This window comes from Rattus norvegicus, chromosome 2 (assembly GCF_036323735.1).
Source record: "Rattus norvegicus strain BN/NHsdMcwi chromosome 2, GRCr8, whole genome shotgun sequence".
Taxonomy (NCBI): Eukaryota; Metazoa; Chordata; class Mammalia; order Rodentia; family Muridae; genus Rattus; species Rattus norvegicus.
The window spans coordinates 70,265,722-70,292,232 of record NC_086020.1 but is presented as its reverse complement, the minus strand read 5'-3'; the positions used below and the strand labels follow the sequence as shown (position 1 = coordinate 70,292,232).

The following is a 26,511-nucleotide window of genomic DNA, read 5'->3' as shown; positions in this document are numbered from 1 at the left end:
CTGGAACTGTCTCATTTATAAGATAGTCTCGTATGTAAATATGTTGTTTTATTTATGTTTGGATAAAAGTAAAAGGGGATGTAAAGATCTAGAAGAAAAATTTACTATTACAGACTCTGTTCACAGAAGGAATTCCAACCCTTGTTTGGTAATGTCGTTTCTGTCCTTACTGATAGCCTTTTCCCCCAAGAAATGATCAGTGATTACACACCAGTGAACTGAGTCTGAACACTTGAACTCTGATCGTTTTGTTGAAACATAAATACAGATTAGAAAATTATTTAGAAGTCTGAGTTAGCTAATGCTTGTGAATCATATATGAAAAAGGAAGAAAATGCCTTCTAAAATTTTTGAGACATATTTTAATGTAGACGTACAAGTACAACTTTTGTATACTTTTAAAAGACATCTTTAATAATAAGCGAAATGTACCTCTATTGACTTTTATGAGTTGGTATTACTATAGAAACATCAATTAGTATACTGGGGACATGACAGTAGAGAGGATTTGTATTTCTCTTGTGTGGTTCTGATTTTATTCTCTAAATGTCCTTTTTATTCCGAAGAGACTGCAAGTCTCAGAATGTAAGTGACTTGAAGTTTTTCACTTGAGCTATGTGTCCATCGGAAGATCCTAAGTTAATAATGCATTTCATCCAGAAATAAATAAGCAATGATGCCATCGCTTGAGATATTCCTAGATTGCCAATGGAGCTTTAATGTATTCAAGTAGCGCAATGACAATAACAACAGTCTCAGTGGAGACTTGTCCCAGATCTTCCTCTGCGGATGCAGTAAATGATCCACGGCACCAAGGAGCACACACATTCGGGGGATCCATCCTGTTACAGACATAGCGAGTCATGCTCACAAAGGGCTACTCATCCATCCGCAGCTACTTCTAGTGGCTTAGTGAACCTTCTATTTATTTCACCTGAGCAAATATAAGGCCTTTTACAGAAGACAAACCATAAATGCAAATGCAAGTATGGATCCCAGGAGAAAGGTCGTAGACTTTGAGAGGTTGAAGCATGTGTGGCCAGCAACTTGAAATAATTGTTTTGTAACAAATAATTAGAAACTGAATTCCACAAAAAGAAGGTATATGAGAAAATGCATTAAGTATCTTCAGCGTTAATATACCACATTTAATACCAAAGATGAAGGATTTTCAGTCTGATTTCTTGGTCATTCAGCTGCTATCTCTTCCTTATTTCTTGCCCTTTTTTTTTTTCATTTTAGAATTCAGTTGCTTTACAAGGAAGAAAAACCCTTCTTACTTGAAAAAGGTGCTCTCTCTCTCTCTCTCTCTCTCTCTCTCTCTCTCTGTGTGTGTGTGTGTGTTTGTGTGTGTACAAAATTATTATGCAAATAACTAACTAAATAAAGACTATCTCTCTGTAACAGATTAAGTTAATAACATTCAGTTTAAATATAATGTGACCCCTATGCATTGCAAATAATGTAACATCAAGGAACAAAGCAGATTTTTGCATTCTGTTTCACTGCTTGTGAGGATAGACCAATTAAAGGAAGACACTGGTAAATAACCTGGCTTGAATATCCACGCAGAAGATGGCCTGTGTAAAGATTCTTTGTTGTATTAGCTTGACTGAACTTTATGTTTCCCCCTGACACCCTGGTGGTTGCCAGCATATGTGTGTGTAATTATGAGTGTGTGACCTTCTACTGTTTGCCACTTAAATAGCTTTTCCCTTGCCTTTTGCCAGCTGCACTAAGTGATGTTCCCAGGTATATTTTTGGTTCTGTCAGCAGTTTAAGTATCAGAACATAACTGTGTTTTTAAATTTTTCTTTCTTTTTCTGTTAAATTTCTTGTCCTGTGTGTATGACAATAATTCACCATGAATCTAGTATATGATCTTACAATTAATTATGCTATAACATTTTTCCAATTTAATTTAGTTTCCAAATATGTATATATCCATGCAAAGAAAGAGAGATAAGGTGCATATTAAATATATGAGGCAAATTCACTGAAGTCAGTACTTCATAGTTTACTTATTCCTTAGCTCCCCTTGCTTAGTAATCCTCTCTGGCTATAATGTGTAGAGAAGATCAACATTCACAGATTATTTTATAGTCTCCATATGACAAAAAGAAGAATCAGAACCTCTTAAAGAAAGCCTCAATTCTCTATTCTACAAAGTTACCTTTCATTGGAACTTGCATACATGTCTTCTGGTTTTATGCCTATTGTTTATTCTTGACTGGTTACTAATGTCTATATAAATCAGTTCAAATTCCTCTAAATAGTGATTCAAACTTTGAAATAATATGTCCCAAATGTTAATGAATTTAGAAACAATATCTTAGACATGTGAAATGTGTCGCTTGCCAAATCACCATGAGCATTGTTTTTCCTTTCTATTATTTTTCTTTTCTTTTCTTTTCTTTCCTGTTCTTTTCTTCTCTTTCCTTTTTTGCTATCAATTGTATTTTTATTAATTTCCTGAACAAGGTAATTTGAAATGGCACCATCAATAATAGCCTTGGCTGTGATATCTAATAATAGCAATATTCAAATGCAGTGGTCTTGGCCATATTCTAATATGTAATGCATTCAGAATCTCATTGATCTGAATGTGGAGAGATGGGAAATTCTATGCTGGAAGCAGGTAGCAGGGGAAGCTGCAATGTGGCAGTCATGTCCCTGATTTCAGCGGAATTGCTTTAAGTTTCTCTCCATTTAGTTTGATGTTGTATATTACATTGATCTTGTATGTATTTACTTATGTACCCTCTATCCATCATTTCTCTTATACTCTTAATGTAAAGGGGTGTCAAGTATTTTTCTGTATCTGAAGAGATTATTATGTGTTTTTTTCTTTCAGTTTATTTATAGGATAGATTATTCTGACGAATATTCATAAATTGAACCATTCCTGTACTCCTTGGGAAGAAGCAAGTTGAAGTGGATAAAGGACCTCAACATAAAGCTGGATACACTAAATCTCAAAGAAGAGTAAATGGGAAATAGCCTTGAAGTCATTGATATGGGAGATAATTTTCTGAACAGAATACAAATGACTCAGGCTGTACGATCAATACTTACACAACTATGGCCTTAGCAGCTTTGTGTGTAATAGCCAGAACCTGGAAAACAATATAGGTACCTCTCAACTGAAGAATGGATACAGGAACATGGTACATCTACACAATGGAATACTCTTCAGCTATTAAAAATCAAGATACCATGAAATTTGCATGCAAATGAATGGAACATGAGGATCTCATCCTGAGTGAGGTAATCCAGATACTAAGTGTATATTAGCCATAAAAATATGGGATACCTAATCTATACTCCATAGACTCAAAGAAGCTAAATAAGAATGAAGGCATAAATGAAGATACTTGAATCTCACTTAGAAGGGGGAATAAAATAGTCATAAGAGGTAGATGGAGGAACAGGGTAGGAGAGAGGATGGGAAGGAGAATGGGGGCAAGGGAGCTTTGGGAATGAAATGTGGGAGGAAGACTAGATATGGCCAGATGGATATGAGAATGAATGGAAATCTACAGCTGATGGGGATGAAATGGTTGCAGACATCTTTAGATGACACAGAGACCTGGTGTTGGGAAGACATCCAATCAGTGAGGTTGATCTTAGCTTTGACTTAGAGCCTTTGGGATATGGAACCTGCAGAGGCTACCATTCATATCCATGAAGGAACCCCAGTGAAGTGTTAGAGATACCAACTTGCCACAAAACTTTCGACCCAAAATTTATCCTGTCTACAAATAATGAAGGGTCAGGATGTGCCTAGCCTCTCAGATTTGATGTGCCTGGGACGTGGGTTCCCTGGGCTCCTCTGGTTCTACTCAGAAGAGAAAGAGGTTTGGGGTGGGACAAAGGATTTTGGGAAGAAGTGACCTGAACCGGATATAAATAATAAGTAAGTAAGTAAATAAATAAATAAATAACACACATCATTAGGAGATGTCTTACTTTTATTTTGCATTTCTTTTTATTCATTTTTATTCATTTATTCATTTATTGTTGTTGTATTTGGTTTAACTGTAAATTCTGGGCTATTTTATTTCTGGTTATTGTCAACCAAAGAGTGTCAAGTATGAATTCCATTTCATGGTATAGGACTTAAGTCAAATCAGACATTGGTTGTTCACTCTTACAAGTATTGTGCCACCAATGCCCTAGTATATATTGCAGGGAGGACATCATTGTCATTCAAAGATTTTATGGACCGGTTGGTAAGTTTTATTTTCTTCTTGGTACCCTTTCGCATATCTTCCCATACCAAAGGCACTAGAAGATGAGAGGGGTGGTTCTATGTAGCCATCAGAACCACTGTATGCTGATTGAGTTGTATGAATTTTTCTTCAACAATGGGGTTTTGTTTGCCTTTTATAGAGAAGAAATTATTATCTTGCTAATTGAGTAGTTTGGAGATTTCCAAAGGACCTCTTTAGTCATCATTTCCATTGATTATAACCAACTCCTGATACAGGAAATTTCAATTGGTGACAAGAGAGGTCCACTTGGGACTCTGCCTCCCTCATTGGAGACTTCAAGAGTATCACCTTCATGTATTTTAGGATATTTCTGCTGCACTAACTTATCTCTCTGAATTCTCTTCCTCAACGTCATCCCCACTCCTATTTTACACAGGATCCTAGCTCTGTCCATTATCTCCTATCCATCAATAAAATGTATTCTATTTTTTTCTCCTACTGAGATGCATGTTTCTGCTCAAGACCTTTTCTCTATACCTCACCTATCTGTGTCCACAGATTGTAGTTTGTCTATCATTTATATAAATATTCACATATATTAAGTAAATAAACACTATATTTATTTTTGTTTTTCTGGGTCTGGATTACCTCACACTGGATGCTTTATATTCTCCTTTAATCCATTCACCTGTAAATTTCATTTTTTAAGAACTAATAACATTTCACTGTGAAAATGTACCACATTTTTTTATCCATACTTCTGTTGAGAATCATTAGGTCATTTCCAGTTTCTGACTATTATGGAAAAAATAGCAATTACCATGTTTGAATAATTGTCTTTTTAATAGGATAAAATGTTCATTGGATATATGCCCAAGACTGGAATAGCTATATCATGAGGTAAATTAGTTCTGGGGCTACTGAGGAACAACCCAACATATTTATTTCCCTATTAGTTGTGTAAGTTTGCACCTCTACCAGCAATGGAGGTGTGTTTCCCTTACCACACATCATCACCAGCATGAGCTGTCACTTGTGTTATTTATTTTAGCCATTCTGACAGATATAAGATGGAATCCCAAAGTACATTTGATTTGTATGTCCCTGATGGTTAAGAATGCTAAACATTTCTTTCAGTTTTTATCAGACATTTCAGGTTCATCTGTTGAGATTTGCCCAGTTTTTTGACTGGGCTGTTTTGTTTTGTGGTATATAGTTTCCTGAGTTCTTATATATTTTGGATGTTACTCCCCTATCAGATGGGGAGTTGGTAAAAACTTTTCAGATTCTTTAGGCTGCCACTTTGTTCAAAAGATGATTTATGGATCAATTTACCTTATGAATGTAGATACAAAACTACTGAATAAAATCTTTGCAAATGAAATCTAAGAGTACATGAAAATGGCCATCCACACACTTTAGAAATATGTGAATTGACAGAAATCCTTTAATTCTGAAGGTGAAAATGTTGTTTATCAAAGGGACTTAAAAATTCCATGGACTTAGGTGTCTTAGTCAAGGTTTCTAATCCTGCACAAACAGCATGACCACGAAGCAAGTTGGGCAGGAAAGGGTTTATTCAGCTTACACTTCCACATTGCTGTTCATCACCAAAGGAAGTCAGGACAGGAACTCAATCAGGTCAGGAAGCAGGAGCTGATACAGAGGTCATGGAGGGATTTTACTTACTGGCTTGCTTCCTCTGGCTTGCTTAGCTTGTTTTCTTATAGAACCCAAGACTACCAGCCCAGGGGTGTCACCATCCACAATGGCTGTGTCCTCCATGCTTGAACACTACTTGAGAAAATGCCTTACAGCTGAATGTCATGGAGGCATTTCCTCAACTAAGTCTCCTTTCTCTATGATAACTCCAACTTGTGTCAAGTTGACACATAAAACAGCCAGAACAGCAGGATACTTTATATATGTGTAAAAAAAAATATATATATATATACTTCAACATCTGTGAACCATATATATATTTCAACATCAACAATATATATTTTCCAATATCTGTGAACAATAATTTTGGAAATATTCACATAAACTGTGAACTATGGGATGATACAATCTAAAAGTCAAAGGAAATCCAATTCTAGATAATAAAAATTATTAAAATCGTACTATTGCTTCACAATAAAATTTTATTTTACCACCAAAAAACAAAACAAACAACATGAAAACAGTCATCCATCAAGATCAAGACCAAATAAGTCCACTCCAGTGATGTAAGCATGGTTCATCATAAGCAAATCCATAAATCTGATATAGCATATAAAACAAACTAAAGCACAGACTTGCACACATCATCATTAGATGCAGGAAAGGCTTTGACAAATTCCAACATCTCATCTTCATAAATGCTCTGGAGAGATTAGGAGTACAAAAGACATATGTACACATAATAAAGAAATTTTACAGCAAATCCTTTGCTGACATCAACTTACATTGAGGGGAAACTTAAGGCAATTCTATTAAATTGAGAGGAACAAGATATGTTTGCCCTCTCTATTCATATTTATTCAATAGAGCACTTGAGATATTAGAACAATAACACAACTAAAGGAGATCAGGAGGTTACACATTAGAAAGGAAGAAGTCAAAGAATTTCTTTTTCAGATGATATAATTGTATACATAACTGATTCTATAATTCAACCAGGAAACTCCACCTGGTAATAAACACTTTCAAAAAAGTACCTGAATACAAAATAAACTCTCCCAAATCAAAAACTATCCTATATAGAAATGACATATTGAGAAAGAAATTAGGGAAATATAATCATTTACAACAGTCTCAGAAATACAAAATATTTTGGGATAACCCTAACAAAGCAAGTTAGGGTTTCTTTGTTTCAAGTTTTTAAAGAAAAAGTTGAAGAAGATATCAGAAATTGGAAAGCTCTCCCATGCTCATGGATCAGGAGAATAGTAACAATGGCCAGAAATACAAAGTGGAACAAATTGAATAGATCCAAACTCATCACCCTGCATCGAACTCAAGTCCAAGTATATCACAGACTTCAAATAAAACCATATACACTGAATCTAATAGATGAGGAAGTGAAGAAGAGCCTTGAGTGCTTTTGCACAGGAAACAACTTTCTGAACTGATACTCTGAACTGATACTGGCACTAAGATCAACAATTTAAAAGTGAGACCTCATGAAATTGGAAAGACTGTAAGACCCCCCGCCCAAATAATTTTTAAAACAGACATACCTACCTTTATTTTTAAAAATTTTTTATTAGATATATTTCTTTACTTACATTTCAAATGTTATTACCTTTCCCAGTTTCCTGTCCATAACCCCACCCATCTTCTCCCCTCCCCCATACGGGTGTTCCGCCCATCTACCCCCTTACCGCCCCCCTCTAATATTCCCCTGCACTAGGGGTCCAACTTTGGCATATACCTACATTTAATATCTATTTCTACATTTATAAATCATTTAATATGTTTTATACATTTGCATACATATTTTCCCTTTTGTGCTATTTTTGTAGTATTTATTCAATGTTACATTTCTGAGGTGTTATTTATTCCCTCACTTAAAATTATATTTAAATTTCCTTAAAATCATAATCTTGTCATCCATTATGATTTATTTGTGAGTAAAATTGGTAACTATTTAGAGTTCATCCATTAGTATATTTTATGTGAGTATGAGGCTAGAATTAATTCGAGTTGTTAGTGATTTCTGGCTTTACGCATCTCTTTTTCATCTTTTGCTTCAAGACTCTAAATTTTGGAAATGATTTGGTTACTCCTACTTTCTTCCATTTCAAAAACAGCCTAAAGATGTCACCTGTCCAATGTGGGCTCTTCTATACATGAGCATCGAGGAAGACACCAAGGAGCCTGTCTTCCCCCTCCACGACTCTCAGCATATTCTGAATAACCTAGATACCTTGGCAAAGGTGAGCAGAGGCGAGGCTTCCTATTTTCTTCTCAGCAAGTGGTGCTCAGCCAGCAAGAGACTGTTGTCATGCTTTGATTTAAGTGGAAATATTTACTTACATTAAACATGGAAGTTTTCTTCAGATCTTAATTTTCTGTCAAATGGTGACAAGAAATCTTGAAAACTCTGCTTCATTCTGTAATATGTGAGAATTTTCCTATAGTTCAATTTAGTGACTTCTGTTTTAAATTTCCAGGAACTGACTGGCATGTGTTTGTGTTTGCTTGTATGCTTGTGTGTGTGCATGCGTGTGCGTATGTGTATGTGTGCGTGCTTAGGAACTACATTCAAAGAGATCGCCTTAAACATCATTTTGGTTGACATTCATGTAGATTATCATTAGTCAGTGAGTGTCCAATGGAATTCAAACTCTGCCATAGTGAATAGGAGCAGATGGATTGTTAAAATCTATAAGAACTAAGTATAACAGGATCAACTTTAGATTCTGTGATATTTTATAGAAAACTTTATTCACCTTTGCTATATCATTCATAGATTTGTTCTACAAACACTAATTTTAGATATTCAGTGAAATATTGGAATGTTTCTTCATATTAAGGCTTAAAGTGATTGGTCAGTCTGTCACATAGTGAATTGATTACTGCATGTAAAAAATTCATGTTTAATCCAAAAGGGGAAAAATGAAAGTTATAGTATATGTTTAACTAAATTTAAAGGGCATATATAATTATTTAATTCAATTACCTGATGAAATTAAGTAAGTTTTTAAGACAGAATTAAATGAGATTAATGTTAGTTAGGCTTTGAGAATATTAAATTAAAAGTTAAAATTGAAGGAGGTCAAAGAGATACAAATTGGAAAGGAAGAAGTCAAAATATCACTATTTGCAGATGATATGATAGTATACTTAACTGACCCCAAAAGTTCCACCACAGAACTACTGTACCTGAAAAACAACTTTAGCAAAGTGACTGGGTATAAAATTAACTCAAATAAATCAGTAGCCTCCCTCTACTCAAAGAATATATAGTTTAGAAAGAAATTAGGTAAAACACACCCTTCACAGTAGTCCCAAATAAAATATCTCGGTGTGACTCTAACCAAGCAAGTGAAAGATCTGTATGACAAGAGCTTCAAGGCTCTGAAGAAAGAAATTGAAGATCTCAGAAGATGGAAAGATCTCCCATGCTCATGGATTGGCAGGATTAATGTAATAAAAATGGACATTTTGCAAAAGCATTCTACAAATTCAATGAAATCCCCATTAAAATTTCAACTTGATTCTTCACAGAGTTAGAAAGTGCAATTCGCAAATTCATTTGAAATAACATAAAACCCAGGATAGCGAAAATTATCGGCAATAAAGGAACTTTGTGGGAATCATCATCCCTGGCCTCAAACAGTATTACAGAACAATAGTGATAAAAACTGTATGGTATTGGTACAGAGTCCAGCAGATAGATCAGTAGAATAGAATTGAAGACTCAGAAATGAACCCACAAACCTATGGTCACTTGATCTTTGACAAAGGATCTAAAACCATCCAGTGGAAAAAAATAGCATTTTCAACACATGGTGCTGGTTTAGTTGGAGGTCAGCATGTAGAGGAATGCAAATTGTCACCCCATTTCTGTCACCCTGTACAAAGCTTAAGTCTAAATGGATCAAGGACCTCCAAATAAAATTAGCTACACTCAAACTAGTAGAAGAAAAAGTGGGGAAGAGTCTTGAACACATGGGCACTGGGGAAAATTTCCTGAAAAAAAAAACACCAATGGTTTATGCTCTAAGATCAAGAATCAAAAAATGGGACCTCATAAAACTGGAAAGCTTCTGTAAGACAAAGGACGCTTGCATTAGGACAAAATGGCAACCAACAGATTGGGAAAAGATCTTTATCAATCCTACATCTGATAGAGGGCTAATATTCAAAATATATAAAGAACTCAAGAAGTTAGACACCAGAGAAACCAATATCCCTATTTAAAACTGGGGTAAAGTACTAAACAAAGAATTCTCAACTGAGGAATATTGAATGGCTGAGAAGTACCTAAAAAAATGCTCAACATCCTTAGTCATCACGCAAATGTAAATCAAAACAACCCTGAGATTCCACCTAACATCAGTCAGAGTGGCTAAGATCAAAAACCTGGCTAGGATGTGGAGAAAGAGGAAGACTCCTCCATTGTTGGTGGAATTGCTAGCTGGTACAACCACTCTGGAAATCAAATTCCTGAGGAAATTGGACATGGTACTACCTGAGGACCCAGGTCTACCACTCTTAGGCAGATATCCAAATGATGCTCTAACATACAACAAAGACCCATGTTCATAGCAGCCTCATTTACAATAGCCAGAAGCTGGAAAGAATCCTGATGCCCTTCAACAAAGGAATGGATACAGATAATGTGGTACATCTAAACAATGCAGTACTATTCAGCTATCAAATATAATGACCTCATTATATTCATAAGCAAATGGATGGAACTAAAAAATATCATCCTGAGTGAGGTAACCCTATCACTAAAGAACACACATGGTATATACTCACTGATGAGTGGATATTAGCCAAAAAGTTCGAATTACCCATGATTAAATCCACAGACCACATGGAGTTAAAGAAGAAGAAGGATGACCAAAATGTGGATGATTCACTCCTTCTTAAAAAGGGGAAGAAAAATATTTCTAGGAGAGCATATGGAGACAAAATTTGGAGCAGAGACTGAAGGAATGACCATTCAGAACCTGCTCTACATTTGCCCCATATATGTACAGCCACCAAACTCAGACAATGTTGATTAAGCGAAGAAATCCCTGCTGATCAGAGCCTGATATAGCTGTTTCCTGACAGGCTCTACCAGATCATGTCAAATACAGAGGCAAATGCCAGCAGCAAACCACTGAACCGAGAATGGGGTCTTCGTTGGAGTAATTCAAGAAAGGATTGCAAGAGCTGAAGGGTTTTGCAACTCTATAAGGACAGCGATAACAACCAACTAGAGCTCCCAGGGACTAAACCACTACCCAAAGACTACACATGGACAGACCCACGGCTCCAGCTGCATATGTAGCAGAGGATGGCTTTCTTGGGCACCAATGGGAGGAGAAGCCCTTGGACCTGCCAAGCCTGAACACCCCCACCACCAGTGCAGGGCAATATCAAGGGGGATCGGAAGATGGGGTGGTTTGGGTAAGGAAATCCCATCATAGAAGAAGGGGAGGGAGATGGAATAGGGGGCTTATGGCTGGGAAGCCAGAAAAGTGAACATTTGAAATGTAAATAAAAATATCCGAAAAATTAGTGTATGAATAAAAAGATATATGTATAAATTTATGAACAATTAATATATATCTCACTTGATTTTAATTGATTTTTCCATTGTGAATGATAAGACATGATAGCACACGTGTCAACACATCAGTATAAATACATAATCATGTAAAGAGATTTTTGTCATTGACCATTCAATCTGTATACACACATGTTTCTAAATTTGTATGGGGAAAACCGAAATGACCTTTGTTTTGACATCCAAGTAGTATATCAAAAGGAAAATAACTCAAAGGACCAATCCTGTCTTATGAAATTAGAAACCATAGAAACAGGACAATGCTTTAATGATTTAATATATCTTTCTAAATTCGCATATAAGAAATTTAGTTCTCAATACAACTGCATGGAGATATGGGGCTTTGGGGACACATTCTGGTCATGAAGTCTCTTCCTTCCTTGGTACACGGATGGTCTTATAAGACAAATTCTATAGGACTGACTTCTCGCTTTTCTCATCTCCCATGTGAAAAATAGCATTCAAGAAATGACAAACTGGTCCACTTACAAAGATGGCGTTTCTCTGTTTACACAATAGTGAATAATGAATTTCTGCTCTGTAAAAATTACAGTTTGTGCAAGTAATTCATCAATAGAAATCAATGGTATCAAATAAGTTGGTTAGAAAATCACAATCAAGGGGGTGACAACAACTACAGTTTATAGCTGTTTCTTTTGAATTGACTGATTGTAGGACGTGTTTTAAATTAGTGCATATCCAGTTTCTAAAGCAGCTCAGGGTAGCAACAAAAATCAGTGGACAGTGGATTTGGATCCATATTTCCCAGAGGTCTTTTTTTTTAATTATTTGTTTATATGGGTACATTGTCACTGTCTTCAGGCACATCAGAAGAGGGCATCAGATCTCATTACAGATGGTTGTGAGACACCATGTGGTTTCTGGGAATTGAACTCAGGACCTCTGGAAGAGCAGTCAGTGCTCTTAACCCCTGAGCCATCTCTCCAGCTCCTTTCCCAGAGGTCTTGAGTCTGTGGGGTCCACAGTTTATTTTTTGCTTTCTTCAGTTATGAGTATCATTCTTGGTGTTAAATTATGTTCTTCCTGTGCCAAATTTAAAAATTAAACTTTTCTACATGTAGATATAGGCAAAAACAGAATTGATAGAAGCTAGTCCTATCTCAGAAATTTGATGATCTCAGACACGTTCTTGCTGAAAAAGAAAAACTGCTTTCCACATAAATTTTACAAAAAGCCATACCTGGTAGATTAGGTTATTTCATTACTGGTAAACTCAATTAAAGAATATATATCTATATCTATATATATATTAATTAAAGAAAAGTTTGTATATATATATATATATATATATGAACATGTTATGCTTGTGCATGTACTGGACAATTATGATTATAAAAGTACAGAAACCTTGATTGGAATTATGGGGCACATTGTTAATCTCAGCACTTAGGAGACAGACAAATTCATTTGCATGGGTCTGAAACTAGAGTGGTCAGCATAGCCTGTCCAGTGAAAGCCATATTGTGAGACTCTGTTTCAAAGAAACAGAAACAACCCAAATATTTAAATACAGAAAATAAAATCTATAAACTATACATAGTTAATTTAACTATAGAAAAGAAAGAATCCTTAATGGCTGCTTATCTTTTAAGCATATCTATGTACATGTCCACAGAAAGTTAACAAAAATTTGAACAGTGGTTAATATTAATAGATACATAATTATATAAATCTTTATTTGATAGTCAAATGCCTACTTTTTAATTTTTCTACTTCCCAAAGCTTACTTTACTTAAGTAATTTATGTTTGTGGGATATCAAAGAAGGCATTTTAGAAACATAACAGTAATATTACAGAAGAAAAGTTAAATAATAAATAAAAAATTTCCAGAAAAACCCAAAGGTTTTTTTGCTTGTCATATAATGGGTTTCTCAAGGTAATTGGGTATTCCACTGAGTGTTGAAATTAGAACACATTTGGAGGCTTCTGACAGTGTTCAGATTTTGTTTTCATCCTCTGAGATACTGCGATTCACTAGGGAAACCTAGCATTCCAAATGTGTTAGGAAATACATAATGTGTCAACACATTGTGACATGGGAGTGATGCTAGGAAAAGCTGTTTGGGGCTATTAATAACACAAAATCATCTCATTCTAATAGTAGGGAAAATAGAAGTGTATCCTCAGATTTGCTTCCTTGTTTCCTTCTTTCCCACCTTACTTTTTTGTGTCTTACCTATTCTGCTGCACCCCCTTTTTTCCTTTCCTTTCCTGTCTTCCAATTGTGCTCCTGTTAAGTTATTTCAATAGTAAGTGATATAATGACTTAAAGTTGTGATGCTTTGTGTCAAATATTTTCCATGTAGTTATTTTCACAATAGTTGTCTTCTCTTTTTAGACTGCATCCTTGTTTCTTTTACATTGCTACTTTAATACTTCTTAAGGATGTTGTTTATGTTATAAATGAAGGAATGTTCTACAAATGTCATGAACATGTAACACATTTGTTCCACAAATGTTTAAACAAATTTTGGTTTCTAAATCTGTTTGTTAAAGGAGAGAACAAATAAGCGCTTTTTGCTAGAAGTGCTATGGAAGTTAGAGAAGAACCTACTACTATATTATTCTACTAAAAGGATATAACAAATAAATCACTCTTAACGACACATATTGCTTACCCATACATAGTATATCACTCAACTTTTTATCAAAAAAGTTTTTTTTATCACATTTCTTGCAGGAGATGGTAATTAACAAAAAGACTGTCAGACAATGAGTGAGAAACTTTTGAGCACTCTGCACTAAATGGGATGTCTTTATCAATTGTCTCTCCTCAAGGGTCGAGGACCCATGCTGAAGAGGAGGCATAAAGAATGTAGAAGCCAGAGGTAGTGGATAAGTCAAAGGAAACTGCAGTTTTTAGGTACAACAGAGGTGAAAACACATATGAACTCACAGAGATTGTGAGCAGAGACAAGACAGGCACATGTTCAAGCCAGACAGAAAGACAGTACTGAGAAGGAGAAATGGACACAAAGCCTCATTCATAACCAAGAAGATGTTTGACATTGATACCTGTTGATAAAAAGAAAAATCAAATTTCTCAAGCGCAGTGTCAACTAGACTACGGGGCAGGTTCTATGACCAGGAGTAGCAGGCAAACACAAGACAGAGGACATGCTTTTGTTTGTTTCGATTGTGTGTTCTTTTGTTTGAATTTTATATTATTTGTTTTTTGTTTATTGATTTGTGTTTATTTTGATTTTTTGTGTTTCTTTAGACACACACATATGCATGCATACACACAAACACATGTGCACGTACATACATATACAAATATACATATTCATAAACATACATACACATACATATACATATATACATATACACATACATACATATACATATACACTCTCTCTCTTTCTCTCTCTCTCTCTCTCTCTATATATATATATATAGGAAGTTGCATGGGTAGGAAGGAGGTCAAAGTCAGACAGAACTGGAAAGAACTGGGGGGAGGAAATTCAATAAAATATATTAAAAAAAGGTTAAATTAAAAAAAGGAGAAAGAATGAAAGAGATAAGTGAATCCAACCTCTCATCATACTTGCAAAGTGAGTCAATGTCCATCTGTGTCAGTAGGCATACTATTGCACTCCTAGATGACATCATCCAGCAGTCTGTTATAACATCGCTGTCAGTAACTAGGCAGTCAGTTGTGCTTAACTTTTATTAGCTTCATTCCATCAGTTGTTAGTCACTTGATTCCCTAAGTCTAAAGCATCATAAGTAAGTTACATGTAGATACGTTTAGAACCATTAAGAATAACATGCCCCTGCTTCTCCTTAATGGATACATCACCACAGACCATAAACTTGGTTCAGGCACTGAACTATTTCCATTTTATCAATAAGCATTGTGGAGGAGTTAGTTCGAAACCATTTGGTTGCTGACTTATTAGGGTAGTCTCTACAGAAGTATGCATGAGTAACGTGATATTTGACAAGGTGACTTAATAATCACAAGTAGATGAAGCCTCACAGCACAATTGTCACCATAATTTTGTGAGGTAAAAGAAAGTTCTATGGGATTTTGTTCCCCTTGAGCAGCTTGCTTTTCATTTAGTTTGTTTTTCCATTATTATTATAAATTGAAATTAATTTATTTCTTCAATCACTTCTTGAACATGCTAACATATGTCAATGTGTCCAATTTCATCGAACTATTTGCATTTGTTCTATTTTAATCTTATTGGCTATATTGATCTCATTCTACTCCTCAAACAACACAGCCAAAAATATGCTATCCATTTCAGAAACTGAAACCTCTGGGTGAAGGTTAATTACAAGGTTTCTCAATGAAACAACTGAAAAGAGACAATGATCAATTGAAAATAGTCCTGACATGGTGTGTGCATTTTCCTTCACACCATAAGGGTGGAATTACAAGCCACAGATGCCAGTTCTCACTCTCCCATGCCAGCTGGGGGTGCATTTACTCCCACTGTTTGGAGCAACTTGGATTCTATGCTTGCTTAACTCTCCTTTTATTCTGAAGGCTCTGTTTGCAGCAGGTATCTGAGATGCAAATGCTTCCTCCTCAGTTATGAACATGGGCTCAGCTTATTATGATATTGACTCATGGAATATACTTAACTTTCATATGGTAAGGAAAAAGAAATTTTTTGTCATCGTTTGAGCTAGGAGCATGACAGTTTCCCTGCCCCCTTCTCTGGCAATTTTCAGGGGTAGTCTAGCTATTTGCTATTCCACAGTTGCTTCAGGAGTCTGCCATGGCAGCTGGTCGCTCTTCTCTGATGGCCAGGCTTCCAGGAAACAGCAGAATTAAGGCTTAACCTAAAACAATAAACTCAATCCTATTAACACATTACTGCCCCTTCCCACTTTCCCCCATTCCTTTCCAGAAAGCATCTGTGATTCTGGTCTTCATTTTACATGCACAGAGTCATTTCTAAAGTTCACAGCTTCCTGCTTATTTTACTATTCTCTATTTTAAAATGTGTTTTTCACACAATCATCTGGCAATCTCTCAGATAGAGGTATTGTCTACCTTTTAGTTTTAGTCATTTGTGGAGGATGTGATTCAAGACCTTCAGTGGAAGCTTGAAACTAAAAATAGTGCTGAGCCTTGTGTGTGCTATTTTTATTTTTCTACATATGCATACTTATGATAAAATTATTCAGCACAATTTAAACAGAGCAAAAATTAATAATTTCAATAATAAAACAATTATAAGCATACACCTTAGTAAGAGCTTTGTGTGATTTCTCTTCTCTCTGTCTCTCAAACTATTTTAATTTACTCTTCATTTATTTCATGCTGATGATAGATAATTAAATGCATGACAGATGAGATGAAGGCACTTTTGTGTACAAGCCATCAGGAACCTGTCCAATCTCATCTGCTCATGGATGCTAACTTGAGTTAGACCTGCTTCATACTTGCATGAGTAAGGCAAGTAAGTGTCATTGGTATTGTTCATGGACAGTTCCCTGATTTAAGCCCTGTCAGTCTGTGATTATTAAACGTAATAATAAAGAAGGATAGGTGTCTTGAGAGTGTAGCTTAGTGGCACTGAACTTATGTAGCATATTTAAAGCCAAGTACTCAGAGGGAAGAAAAGAATATGCATTAACAGTTCATATATATATATATATGAATATATATATGATATATATACAGTTCATATATTCATATATATATATATATATATATATATATATATATATATATATATATGATGACCTCCTGAAAACTAATCCTATCTATAGGACAAGTGGGATAATATGTCCTATCATTATGCTACTAAATGCAGCATGTAGTTTAAAACTTTTCTCTGGGATTTTCCATTCTTAATTTTGAGATCATGATTGACCGTGGTTAATTGAAAGCACAGGAAGAAAATCATTGTGTAATTTGTCCTGTCTTTTGAGAATGCATTTTAGGCAGGTAACAACATTCATGAGTGAAAATAGAAAAATTAAAAAAAAGTAGAATAATCCAAGAGCCTCAGGACCACAAAATTTTAGAAATCTCTTCAACTGCTAGATAGAGCTTATACTCCAAGTCCTTGGGTTGTGGTGGGAGAATTTATGCTTTTTCTAGAATATGATTAATTTTTTTCTGAATGCTTGGTCTATTTAAAGAATATTGCCTTCCACTTACATTGCATATTTATACATTACTAGTAACAAGGATTTCAAGGTGCTTGGATACCATTGTTTTCTTTACAAATTTATTTTCTCAAATGCATATATATTAAGTTTTAAATTTTTCTATTAATACTCTCATATATATATATAAAGGAACTGTTAATGCATATTCTTTACCTCTCTTTGAGTACTAGACTTTAAATATGCTGCATAAGTTCTGTGCCACTGCGCTACACTCTCAAGATACCTAACCTTTCTTACTAATCTTAATGTTTTAATTGAAATATTATTATATCATTTTTGCTTCTTTTACTCCCTCAACACATTATGTCCTCCTTCTCCTTCTCAAATTTATAGGTCCTTTTCATTCATGTTTATCATTAGATGAATACACACATACAAATGTGTATTATACAGGGGTTGGGGATTTAGCTCAGTGGTAGAGCGCTTGCCTAGGAAGCGCAAGGCCCTGGGTTCGGTCCCCAGCTCCGAAAAAAAGAACCAAAAAAAAAATAAATGTGTATTATATTACATAGTGCAATTCTTTTAGAATATATATCTTCTATCAAGTTGTAATATATGTTTTACAATATGAGAACTTTCTTTAGTGTTGTTTATAGGTATACAATTTTAAGGCTAACCATTTGTTAATTCTTTCTCTCTTAATGATCAGTCATTTTATCATGGTCAGTAATTTCCTATAACTCCTTATCTAAGGGTGAAGCCCCATGAGATTTTGTCCATTCACATTGGGATATCACTTGTTGTTTTCACTCCAGGTTTTGTTTAAGCAGCCCTATTGTTGCTATTTCATGAGTGTAGTTTCCCTGTCATGAATCTAGAAGAAACCATCATGAGGCAGACTTTCTGGTTTCCTGGATCTTAAATTCTATCTGTACCCTGCCAAGATATTCCCTTAGTCTTATGTATGAGGGTTTCGTTGAAAATACATGAATTTTGAGGCTGTGCACCCCATGGGCATTTGTTGCATTTTGTAAACCTAACTTATCTCCAACAACTAGTGAGCTCATGGATCGTAGAGGAAAACATGTTTTCACCTTCTTATACTAGTAGAACTACAAGCTGTATTCTAAATACTTAGCTTCACAGATAAGAACTTCTATCACTTTTAATCAAAAGAACTTCTTTAGAGGGCAGAGGGTGATCATTACATTACAATTTTAACTAAGAACATGGACTTTAACCAGCAAAGGGGAATGACAGTCAATACATACAAAGAAAGGAGGGATAAACAAAAATGCCAACATTATTTGATAATGCCTCAGGGGATCAAATTATTTTATACTTACAAAAATTATTCATAATATATATATAATTTTATGAATATAATCACTCACATACATACATATGCATATACACATAATATATTGTCTTATACGTACATATGAGACACTGCTCCCACAAAACCTAAAGACAAAATCTAAAAATTCCAGTATCAGGCATGGGAAACTTCTCTCTGGTATTTGGGAGTATATCCCAGTGACTCCCAAAGCAATATAGAATATTAGTATTGCCTCTGGATAAGTTCCAGGCTGATGGTGATCGTTTATTGCTGAAGACATCATACATTTTGGACAAAGGACTAGGATTATTCAAGTTACGTCAAAATCAAAAACCCCTTTTCTGTGTTTTAGCTTCCGTAGTACCAGCACACACAATGATGGCTACAACTGAAGGGAAGCATCAATAGTCCTGTGAGTATGAGCTACAATGACCACTATATCCATTACACTGCAATAGGACACTCACATGTTGGTGGTAACCCATGGCTCTAGGCTTGTCCCATTCAACCAGAAGGACAGTACGTATGCCTAGTATTAGAATCTACATAATTCCTAGGATTTTAGAAAAGAATCTACCACCACTTTGATTGACCAGACTTGTTTCTTGGCTACATTCCTAACCATATTATACATACAGCCAAGCATAGCTGTCACTCCTCATCAAAGAAGCTAGTCTCTCTACAGCAAATGGAAACCATCTCAGAACAAAAGCACAACTAGACAGAAAGCAGAAACCAGTGAATGGTGGGGAACTCCTCCCCCGTGGACACATGTGCAGCACAGCTCCTGCATCTGTGGCTCAGGAAACACTGCAGAAGAAGGAGTGAATAGATTATAAAGGTAAAAATAACCAGAATTCTGCAGTGAGACTTCGTCTCCTAGAAATGGCTGGATCATCAACATTTGAACAATGGGAACATCAATATACATGTGAATGGAGAAGGGAGAAAATGTCAGTGAGTCACATACCTGGAATAGCTCAAGGCAATTGAGGACAGCTGAAGAAGCTAGAAAAATTATTCTTTCCCAGGACTGAGAACCTAGATTGATTATCTAACCCAATCACAGAAAGACATACATGGTATGCACTCATTGATAAGTGGCTATTAGCCCAAATGCTTGAATTACCCTAGATCCCTAGAACAAACGAAACTCAAGACGGATGATCAAAATGTGAATGCTTCACTCCTTCTTTAAATGAGGAAAAAGAATACCCTTGGCAGGGAAGGGAGAGGCAAAGATTAAAACAGAGACTGAAGGAACACCCATTCAGAGCCTGCCCCACATGTGGCCCATACATATATAGCCACCCAGTTAGACAAGATGGATGAAGCAAAGAAGTGCAGACCGACAGGAGCCGGATGTAGATCGCTCCTGAGAGACACAGCCAGAATACAGCAAATACAGAGGCGAATGCCAGCAGCAAACCACTGAACTGAGAATAGGTCTCCTATTGAAGGAATCAGAGAAAGAACTGGAAGAGCTTGAAGGGGCTCGAGACCCCAAAAGTACAACAATGCCAAGCAACCAGAGCTTCCAGGGACTAAGCCACTACCCAAAGACTATACATGGACTGACCCTGGACTCTGACCCCATAGGTAGCAATGAATATCCTAGTAAGAGCACCAGTGGAAGGGGAAGCCCTGGGTCCTGCTAAGACTGAACCCCCAGTGAACTAGTCTATGGGGGGAGGGCGGCAATGGGGGGAGGGTTGGGAGGGGGACACCCATAAGGAAGGGAAGGGGGGAGGGGGATGTTTGCCCGGAAAGCGGGAAAGGGAATAACACTCGAAATGTATATAAGAAATACTCAAGTTAATAAAAAAAAAAAAAGAAATACTCAAGTTAATAAAAAAAAATTGGTTAGGTTAGAATCAATATACACATAAACAACAGTGAACTTAGCCATCAGTATTTATATAATCCTGCATATGTAGGTAACTATAGTGAATAAAAGAATGTAAATTTTAGAGAAGGGAAATACTGGAAGTACTGGAAGGAGGGGACTGGGGGTAGCAAACTGAAGGGGGAAGTGGTATCATTATGCTTTAATTTAAAATGCAAAACAAGTGTTGTTAGTTCAAACATTTCTTCCTAGAAGTGCACAATGATTTGTGAAGATTTGGCTTTCTTAGAAAACCTTCTTTCTTTTTTTGATGTACTTGGTGTTCAGCTTAGAGATGTGGGAATTGGATGATAGTTCCTAGGTCTCCATGAATAATGCATATTCCTCTGGTTTGTTCTCATCCTATTACTCACATCTTAATCCTTGTTCATTTTTGATCAGTTGTTATCTCTTTGGAGATCGTTAAGTGTGTTTTTGAATCATAGAACCTATGATTTTACTAAAATGTTGCTTTTCTTCCTGTCTATTCATTATCTGTTAGGATGGTAATACAGCCAGGATGCAATAGTTGATATATGAACTTCTGTTGAATGTAACTCATACCTTTTGGATACATGGCACATGGGACAGTCATATCTCCTCATCCAGAATTCCATATTATTGTCCTAAAGTGATCAGGTAAACACTTAATTTTTGTTAGGCATATTGATCTAGAACTGCTTAGAATTTTTTTAAGTTCTTTTTGTGAAAGTAGAGATTAATTTTAATAAATATGTAAAAAATCATCTGAGATTTATAGCAAATAAGATCCCTAATTCTTACATGTCTTGAAAAAAATTTTATTGGATATTTTATTTATTTACATTTCAAATGTTATCCTCTTTCCTGGTTTCCCTTTCTTAAACCCCCTATTCCTTCCCCCCTCTCCCTGATTCTATTAGGGTGCTCCCCCATCCATCCACCCACTTCCACCTCACCACCCTGCCATGTACCTACACTGGGGCATCATCCAACATTTGGAGGACCAAGGGCACCGCTTAAAATGGCAGCAGCATGCCTTGCTTAGTAAAGGAGGAGCTCCTGGCACTCTTCTCTGATTTTATATCCTGGTTTCCATTATAAATTGATCGTATTTGGAGAGATTTCTGTTAAATATACAGACAGCAATGCTTGCTTGAAGCAGAGCCAGAAAGCATATTAATGTCTAGACCAGGCTACCTTTTTGAGTTTCGCTTGGATCCTATTAAAAGCTGGATTGTTAAAGGTTTAGGAGTCGGGCAGAATTACAGAATGTATGGTTAGGAGAAATATTACGAAAAGATTGTGTTTGCGAAGAGCTTGAAAGCAAGGTAAGGTGTTCTGAACTAAATCGGATCAAACCATGACAAATAGGACTTTTTTCATAATTTTGTATGTGAGCGAAAGACATAAGTCATGAGAGTGAAAATGAGACATAACTTAAAGTTGAATGGGCAGGTGGCCTGATGATCCAGGGGGAGAGAGTAGTAATTTTCATTTTCTTTGCCTTTCTGCTGATGCTCTCATGAGTTCTCTCACACTTGAAAAGTACCAATAAAATAAAATGAACACCTAAAATTACTTTTAGCTACTGTAACGTATGGAAACAAGTACAATAGGGTGCTACCATATACTAGTTGATTCTTTCCATAAACTGACCGGATACGTGAGTTGCAGTCTCTGCCTGACACCAGCGATGCCTGGCTGTTCTCAGTAACATCATAAGCAGACATAGATGAATATATTTGTAATTTTCCCTGCTCTTTTCCTATTTAAACCGAAACAATAGCGATAGCAGTCAGAGCCTAAAATCAATCTAATAGATCTGTAATTTAACATGATGAGACATATAATACTATTATTGGATTCAATTTTTCTTTGGTGCATATAAAACACTTTAGGCTGTGTTTTGGGTGCTTTTCCTCTTTTGTAAGAATCTCTTTTGAAAACAGTTGCTAGGTGTGGGTGTTTCACTGAGACTCGCAGGCCATCTGCTATAGCCATCACTGAGAAGACCGCCTTTGATAGAAAAACCCTAAGAACTTTGGTTTAACCCAAATGGTCAAATATCTCTTTCAAAATAAGAGCAGTGCTGTTTACTGGAGTGTTTTAGAAGAGTTTTCTGGGAAGAGGAGGATCCAAGTGCATTTAGCCAGATGATAAGAACAACTTAAAAACTAATATTTTCTATTTTTTCAGAAATCATCATGTAGTGTACACTTTCGTGTTTCTCCTCAAATATCCTAAATGCAAATTAATGTTGGGATGTGTTATTTGAGAACATGCAGCTGCCTAACAGAAATATTTTAGGATTTCTTTACTGCTTTGAGAAGATCTCTGTCTCTAGCTATCAAAACACATATTATTGTGCTGAACAACTTGTGTTTTAGCTTTCAGGGAAAAAAACAAGTTTAACTTGCCTGTGGTTCATTAAGCATGGCTATGGCTGAAAACATCTTATGATAGTTGTTAATCAATCAAAAAAATCCATCAGTAAAGAGAACTTATTTCCCCTGATTTTTCATCTTCTCCCACTAGTAAACTCTTGAACGTGTTGTTTCCATTAAAATGTGGTCTACCAGGCAGATGCCACAGCCATAAGGAGAACTGATTTGTCTCTCAGCAGTTATCTGTTACCAACCGATTCTTGTTGATGGGTCAGAATTCATTCCAGTCTTACTTCTCCATTGTTGGATGTATCTGGGTTAGTCTTGGGAAAGTCTTTCCATGTTATCACAACTTCCACAGGTGTGTACACGCAACTGTCTTGTGATTTCATCTAAAAAACCAAGTTTCTTCCTTGTCATTCATAATTGCTGTCATGTGATTCGACCTTTGGTTTTCACTTATTCCGCCTTACTCCTTTAAACTTCTGCATTCTGTCAGATCTCTCTTGAGATGTCTTCCCTATAATGTCTGGTTCCTTGATTCCACTGGATGTTAGACATGAAACACAGAATTCTAACGAGTTAAAGCTACCATCTACAAAATGAAAGAAAACATTTGACTTCTTCCCTCAGGATAATTGTTTGCAACTCCATCTATGTTCCTTTCAATTTCATAATATCTTTTTGCTCTAACAGTTGAATAATGTTCTCTTCTGTAAATGAGTCACATTTTTGTTATCATTGGTCAGTTAATGGGCATCTATGTTGCTTGATTTTGTATTGGTTTGTTCTTTGAAAAGTTTAAATCCTTTGATTGCTGATATTTTAATGCACCGTCTGCATGTTATCTTTGACATTTCATCTATATTTATTAAATCATTAATTTTTATTTAATATATTTAAATAAATTTAATGGTAAATTTAATAATATTCAAATAAGTTTTATTTAATAAACAATTAATAGCATTTTATTACATTTATTATGCAATTCATTTGTTGACTTTTACTCTTATTTTGTACATTATTCTTCCCTATCTTATTGAGGTTTAATTTAATTTGCCATGATGGATTTCTGTTTATTCCTTCATAATTTCCTGGTACCTATGAAGTTTTTGCTTAAATGAAATGTATTTGAAATTAAACTACTATTTTGTATGACATAGAATTCTGTCTTGTGTGTGAATGTGTGCATACATTAAAAGCACCATCAGTTGATCTGTTCTGCAGATCTGATTTTATGAAAACAGCTCCCTAGGTCCCCTTCAGAGGGATCCTGCTGACAGTTCTACTGCTGGTGACTTCCTGCACTAATCTGTCCAACAGTATTCCCTGACAGCAAGAGAATGCTCAGCCCACAGGCAGAGCACCGGAGAATGTAACATGCTTCTGATGTTTCTTAGAGGGTCTTAGCTCTAAGCATGGTAAGGACTTGGCAGTTCCCATAGGAAGGTCTTCTGTATATAGCATCCTCTGTGAGCTCTCCTGTCTTCTCAGACTCACTTCCTCTCTGCTTGCCAGGGTGTTAGCCTCCTGTTGCTGACTCAGTGTGCTATGTAACTAGAGGAATCAGAGTGAACTGCCACTGCTCTCTAGAGCAAACCATAAATAGGCAATTTTGTGAACCTACTGCTAAATACAACTATTACCAAAAATCAACTTATGCGAACTGCTGTAGTATGAATATCCTCCAAGAGCTATGCATTAAAAACTTAATCCCCACTGTGGTAGTGTTAATGGAGGCCCTTTAGGGAGGTGACTATCTCGTGAGGTTGGAGCTCTTCTACTACCTTAGAGCCTTTTCCAGCCTTCTGCCTTCCACCACAGGACAGAGCAATTGCCTCCATCACCATGCAAGGACACGAGTGCCCTCACCAGACACGGAAAGCCAACACCTGACCTTGAACTTCCCAGCCTCTCAGACAATGAGAAATGAATTCCTGTGGTTTATAAATTACCTAGTCTGTAATGTTTTGTTATGGAAGCACAAATGGGCTGACATAGCCTTACAATTATACTTCAAACAACATTAATAAATATTTATCACATTCTAAAAAAAGAAAACATCCTAATATGTTTTTCCTACATGTTTTAAAATATTTAAAAACTCTTCACTGATTCTTTGTGAATTTCACATCAGCTCCAATCTTACTCAACTCTCTGTTTCTCCATATCTTGCATCTGCCCTTTGGAATTGAACTCTTTTCCTACCCCCAATGAAAACAAAACAGGAACAAAAATCCAAACCAAAACAACAAAAAATTCTCATTGAGGAAGCTGCTGTGTGTCACACACTATATATACCCTTTGCCCAAACAGCTTTACTTGTAAATGTTTACTTCAGTGAGTCATGGGTCTGCCTTGAGGCCTTTGGCCTCTGTGACACCTTCAATATTGCAGTCTCACCAGCACTCTCCTCAGATATTCTGTGGCTGTCCTCTGTGACAAATGGAGATCCTGCAGTTTTTCATCTGCAGACCTGGCATCTTCATGCATGCTAACAGTTTCTAGGTGGACTAGACGTTGGGGTGGGCCAACTCAGAGCTCTGGATTGGGCCTGTGTGGAATCCGATTTGCTCGGCCCTCCTGCACTCTTGTGCCTTTGCCATCAGGACCAGCTCTCCTGCTTTGCCCAGGAAGGGAGAAGCAAGTGTTTTCCTGTTCTGCTCTCCTGCCCTCAGGGCCAGCCCCACCAAGGCCAAGACCCGAATGCATAACGTGGCTTTTCATTTTGGTTTTCAGCTATAAGTTTGTTTCTGTCACACTACTTGTCTAAGCATAGTTTGAAAATATTTATTTTCACAGTAAGGTAAACTTGGAATATATCTACACCACTTTCTTAAAATTTGTGAAAGTTTATGTCTCTATTTCAATTTTTCACTTCTGTTTATTTTACTAAAATTTTACTTATTGTTAAATTGTATAAAATATAAGACACTAAACCTTGTTTTAACATTTTATGTCTTCCTGTTCTTTACATTTGACCATTTCTTTTGAATATTTCTTAAAATCTACTTGACTGAGTTTTTCGTGGTTCATTTGCTATTTTTCTAAACTGGTATGTTCTTCTGCCTCCACACTTTGATATTCAATTATAAAAACCTCAGTTTTGTTAAATCTCCACCAATTCTATCACTTTTGTATGATTGCCTTTCTTTTCGTTCATCAGGTTTTCTTTTTCATAAAATGGAACATATTTTCAATAATGCTTAAAGGTTATGGAGGAGATCGTCCACTTTGTCACCCATGACTCACAATTCCTCCATTCCAGCTCCTTGTTCTTTATGTTAAAGAGAAACTTGGCAATTGACAATGAGCTGGAAGCTTCATGCCATCC

At 36.0% G+C, this 26,511-nt stretch overlaps 1 long non-coding RNA gene across 2 annotated transcripts in view; it reads left to right on the top strand.

The window, feature by feature from the left end:
• LOC120100745 (uncharacterized) overlaps positions 1 to 25,999 on the top strand; it is an 89,328-nt gene extending 63,329 nt beyond the window's left edge. For both annotated transcript variants that reach the window (XR_005500740.2, XR_005500741.2), the window contains 3 exons: positions 2,855 to 3,267; positions 8,009 to 8,134; positions 21,314 to 25,999. This is a non-coding gene — a long non-coding RNA (uncharacterized LOC120100745). The remainder of the gene's footprint in view (positions 1 to 2,854; positions 3,268 to 8,008; positions 8,135 to 21,313) is intronic.
• Positions 26,000 to 26,511: the final 512 nt, after the last annotated feature.